This window comes from Mus pahari, chromosome 21, assembly GCF_900095145.1.
Source record: "Mus pahari chromosome 21, PAHARI_EIJ_v1.1, whole genome shotgun sequence".
NCBI classification, from domain to species: domain Eukaryota; kingdom Metazoa; phylum Chordata; class Mammalia; order Rodentia; family Muridae; genus Mus; species Mus pahari.
In genome coordinates, this window is record NC_034610.1 from 10561616 (window position 1) to 10567615 (window position 6000).

The window sequence follows — 6000 nt, forward strand, 5'->3', positions numbered from 1 at the left end:
AAAATTATAGCTTTCCAGTGTGGGATTCCTCTATCCCTAGCTTCAATTACTGAGTATTATAATATAAAGATGCTTTGCAGTTCAATTAGCTGCCTATTGTTTCCTGTTACTAATGAGACATGGCATCTATTTTCTCTGTCATTGGAAGGTCTACCTAAGGCTTTTAGTCATTTGCCTATTGAATTCTCAATATTCTTCTTTCTTAATGGCTTCTAGGATCTCTATACATTAAGGGAATAGATTGTAATAAGTGATAAAAAAAATGTTCTACTTCTCCTCATTGCCTGTTTTGATTTCATAATTTGATAATGCTCGATTTTCATGAGTGAGTTGATATTTTTGTGTAGTTGAAATTAAAAATCCTTTCTCTATGCTTGGATTTGAGTTAGAAAACTCTTCACTTAGCTCTGAGTTTATAAAGAACAATTTCCCTGATCATGACTTCTATTGTCCTTTTTTTGTGGTTTTAACATTTAAGTATTTCGTGCATTTAGATTTCTTTCGAAACATGCTATACGGTATTGTAGGGTGGTAGATATGGTTGTAGCTCTTTTTCCTCTCCAAAAGCTGATCACAGCCTTCCTTCCTAAGCTTCCTGCATGGATGGTCACTGGTATCTGCTGCTTCACCTAATTTGGAAGTTCATCACACTTATTTTTATGAACAGCTGCAGAGTTGCCGAATGCCAAATTCTACATAGTAATTTTTCAATGGTAATTTGAGTTGTAACTTAATGTGCTAATTCCCCTCATCTTTTGGTGTTTTATGCTTTCTCTTACCTTTTGCCTTACTTTATATCTTACTTTTATCTACTGCCACAGAGATTTAACTATTAAGCTATTATAACTTAAAAACTGACAGAGCATCAACCTCCCCTCTCTGGACCCTGTCTCAGGATTTTTCTGTCTCTTCCTGAAGTTTGGAACCAAATTCTCATATGTAAAAACATAATGATCATAAGAACCCTCAACTAGTATATTTTTTCAAGTGTATTAATCTATAAAATGTGCCAGGGAGAGTGGCCTCTTACAATGTCCACTCCACTTGTCCAAAGCTGTCATTGTCCTCGTGCTGACTTAAATACTCAGGTGGGAAAATTTTAGGGTGTCTGAATTTCATTTCATAAAAACTTTCACTTTCACATTAGACTTACTACTAGGGATGTCTTTTCTTTATGACTGTGTGGGGAATTCCTTTACATCTTCAAAGCTGTTCATTCCTATATGTCCATTGCATACGCAGCTATAGCAATCAATAAATTTTCTTTCTTTCTTTTTTTTTCTTTTGTTTTTTCAAGACAGGGTTTCTCTGTGTAGCCCTGGCTGTCCTGGAACTCACTCTGTAGACCAGGCTGACCTTGAACTCAGAAATCCACCTGCCTCTGCCTCCCGAGTGCTGGGATTAAAGGCGTGCGCCACCACGCCTGGCAATAGATTTTCTAATTTGTATGTTTTTACTTGATTTTGTTTTTTAGGGGTGGGATATTGCTGAGATAGATGTAATTGGTATTATATAGATCCTATTTATTTTTTAATGCTGGATTTCATTGCTATTTAAGATTCTATGAGTCTCATACTACTTTTTATTTTTGGACCCATTAAAAGGTAGAATTACTTATAGCCAGTTTTTGAAATAATTTTTTTTAAAGTTCTTGCATGTGATCTTGACATCTTTATCTATTCTCATTACTATGCTTCATTCAAAACCCAGTAAGAATATATTATTTCCTAAGGTACCTATAACCCTGTTGAGTTCATCTTTATTTCATTTGACAAAATATTGACCATAACTAATTATAAGTTAATTAATTATTAATTACGATAAAGCTTACATTCTTCCCTGTGTTTGAAAAGAGAACGACTAGTTGCTTTCATGGTGAGAGTTAATTTGCATTATGCTCATGTTAAGTTTCTCCTTGAGCACAATAGTATGACCCAGTAAGATTGAGAGTAGTAAATAAATTGGCAGGTACAAGGATCAGATAAAGATGTACCATCAGATGGTGGTGCATTTTAATGAATAAAGCACACACTTTCTGATCACTTTCTTAAAGAGCAAACTGGAAATACACAGGAGGACTGATGTGCAGATATGTTCCTGTGAAGCAGACCCCTGATGCTGGTCTCCATGGAAACCACAGAGCACAGGAGGAGTCGGCCAAGGTGATGCCACCATAAGTCATCCCTGTTCTGACATGGCACTATGTTGTATCTTCAGTTCATTTGCTTCTGTGGAACCACATTGTGATTTATGATGCCTACCTTCAAGGCACAGAACAAAGCTTGTATCACTGAAGGGAATCATATAGGTTTTCCTCCGTGTATCTGTCTCCTAGGGAGTAATAGGCTGGGGAGGGGAAGGCTGTCAAGCTGAAGACTATCAAATGGGTGGCACTCTGCTGTTCTGAATCAACTTCCATGAAACAAGCATTCAGGACCTGCTCCCCCCTTCCAGCTGGTTCGGTAGCTGGGGGCAGGCTTCCCAAGAATGTCAGGGCGCACACAAACTCAGCACCCATGAGATCTGGTGTCCTCAGACTGCCAGGTGTCAGAATGAGTGTGCTGGTGCCAGCCCATGACTTTGTAAAGCTTCAACATTCTCATCTTTTATTGATTTGTTTTTAGATTTATTTATTGTGTATACAGTGGCCTGCCTGTATGTATGCCTGCAGGCCTGAAGAGGGCACCAGATCTCATTTCAGATAGTTGTGAGCCACCATGTGGTCCTGGGAATTGAACTTAGGACCTTTGGAAAAGCAGCCAGTGCAGTGCTCTTAACCTCTGAGTCATTTCTCCAGCCCCATTCTCATCTTTTAAAAACCACCACTAGTACTCTAAATTGACGAACACAGCAGCATTGAGACTGAGTCTGCTTCCCAGCCATCCATGGTCTCCCTGTTTGTAATTCTGTGCACATCCAACTCTTGCTATCATTGTTTGGTTTTCGTGGAAGGAATTGCCATCTGCATGCATAAAGACACTCATCAGAATGAGCAGAAGAAATAGAGGACCAGGCATAGGAATCAGTGGTCAGGGCAATACATGGTCAGGACCCAGGGTGAAGCAGTCCAGGTGGGAGGCAACTGAGAAAAGAGGAGTATAGCAGACAAGAATCGCAGCTTTCTAAAGAAATGCATGCTTTTAATTCCAGCACTTGCGAAGCATGCAGATCTCTGTGAATTTGAAGCCACCCTGGTCTGCATAGTGAGTTCTAGACTTATCAGGGCTACATAGTAAGATACTATCTCAAAGAAGAGGAGGAGGAGGAGGAGGAGGAGGAGAAGGAGAAGAGGAGGAGGAGAAGGAGAAGAGGAGGAGGAGGAGAGGAAGAGGAAAAGGAGAAAAAGAAGCAGCAGCTTAATAGAGCAATGTTTGCAGAGAAGAGGGTCTGCTCACACTAGTGATGAAGAAACATTCTTTACTGCCTTCTTACTGTGTGAAGCTTGGCTACAGAAAACAGTGGGGAACGTGTGCTTTTCTGAGCCACACACAGCCTCATCTGTCAGGATCTCTCATGTTCCCATGGAGAAGCCTGAATGGAAGGCAGGGGTGGGTAACTCACCACGTCCTCTGCAAGGGTGGTTCCTGCCATCGTGTTCCTTTAGTGGGCACTGAGAAGCACTGGATAAGCAGAACACTTTGTTCCCCAATCCAGACTATCCCCCACTTTGCAGTCTGGTAAAGAGACTCCTACCATGAAGCAAAATTCCTGCTCAAAACCTGTTTTGCCTTTACCCTGAGATTCTTCGAGGCGATCCACATTAGATCTCATGTACGCTGGGCCAGGGGTCTAGCTTATCAGATGCTGTCCCAGCAGGAAAGAGCTTTGGTTTGGTCTGAGACTGTAAAGGACATGGTTTCTATTAATTGTGCCCAGGAAACCGAATGCTTCCCTTAGTCATATTTGCCGTTCGTCTGGAGAAAGCAGGGGAGGGGCAGTAATGCTTTTTCATAAAAGAACTGAGTTTGGAAACATTTGTGGCAAATTGAAATAATATTCTTTATAGATATGTGCTATGGTGGTTAATATTGATTGTGAACTTTTCCCTAGGGGTGTAGAACCACCTAGAGAAAAACCTCTGGACGTATGTCAGAGAGTTTCTAGATTGGAAGACCCACCCTAAATAGATAGTGCCATTTCAGGGGTTGTCCTTCCCCAACTGAATAAAAAAGAAAGAGCAAGCTGAGTATCAGCATTCGTCCTCTCTAGTCCCGACTGGAGAGAAAGTGTGACCAGCTGCCTCGGGCTCCTAATGCCAGGATTTCCCTACCATAATGGACCGGTACCCTCAAACTGTGAGCCAGAGTAAACCCTCACTTCCTTAAGTTGCTTCTGTCAAAACCATGAGAAAAATAACTGAACTGCATGCCCACAAATGCAACCACTGTGGCCTGGCCTGACCTGACCTGAAGTCGCTGTGAATCGAGAGAGAAACCCTCTTCTGGTCTTATAGGTGCACCACCTCCAAGCTTCCTCTCCAGAAATGGGAACGGGAACAAGCTTCCAAATTTGCAAACTGGAGCCCTACCTGTGCCTGCAGTGCCTTCCCTGCCCCACACACCACCCAGATCTTTAGTGGAATGTTTAAACAAGCACTGATAACACGTTTCCCAACAGCCCAAATAAAGTTTTACAAGGAGAACAGGTGGGTCTGTTTGTAAGATCAACTTTCCCCAAAGCAACAGTCAGACAAGCATCTCCGCCTTGCCACTTGGTTAATGTTTCTCTCTGCAACCTCCCCCATCACCCCCCTTCTGTGTGCACGGCTGCCTGCCTGGCTTTTCACCTGCAGTCTGCAAGAGTGGCCTCAGTCATTACACACCATTAGTCTGTACTTGAATCCTAGATCTCCTCCCCTCCCCCACCAGTCTGTCCTGTGGCTATGGTCTGTGGATATCTGTGTTTCCATGATGCCTGAGGTCTGCAGGTGCGCCCCGTGAATGTCCCACCCTCATACCACTTTCCCTTGCCAGATTCCTTTGGGGCCTGATGCCTGCTCAGGCCACAGAGCCAGCCAATGACCTCCTTGGTGCTTCCCACAAAATTATTTCACATACATTCATCTCCTTCCTGCGACTTGGCTGAGAGTGTTCTGCCACCCCCAGGTGCTCAACCAACAGATAAGATGTAGCTCCAGGGTGTTCGGGAGATGGCTTAGGGTTAGGAGGTGACTCTTCCTGTTGCACATCCTCTGAGTTCTCCGGCCCTTTGTTCCTGCCCTAGGGAAAGCATACAAAGGCAAGCCTTGAAGGCTGGATGTCAGAGTGCTTTTCTCCCATAGCAACACGAAGCGTGGTGTGCATGCACAGGAGACAAACATGAATAGGAGGTAGCTCAGCTTGTCCTTTGTGGCAGACACCAGAGAGACAGAGCCAAAGATGCCCTGGGTGGCTGGAACAACGGTACACAGTTGTTGTCGGGAAAAGATCATGTTCTTTGCTCAACATAGTGTCTTTATACTAAGTCTCCTGCTAGCCTTGGGAAGATTCTCTGGGTGCTCCTGAACCAGGGCTACGCGTGCGCGCGCGCACACACACACACACACACACACACACACACAAGTCTGTCTGAGTTGTGGATAGCAGGCTAGTCACTGATACACACACACACACAGACACACACACAGACACACACACATACACACACATGGGCACACACCTGTCTGGGTTGTGGGTGGCAGGCTAGCCACTGACACACACACACACACACACATCTGTCTGGGTTGTGGGTGGCAGGCTAGCCACTGACACACACACACACACACACACACACACACACACACGGGCACACACCTGTCTGGGTTGTGGGTGGCAGGCTAGTCACACACACACACACACACACACACACACACACACTGGGTTGTGGGTGGCAGGCTAGCCACTGATCCACATGCTTTGCTTTCCCCTGGTTGAATTCTGAACAGATTTTCCCATCATTCTCCAAAGCTCCCACAGCCACTAGAACCTGTCCTTGAAATTCCATCCCAGCAACTCAGTGTCT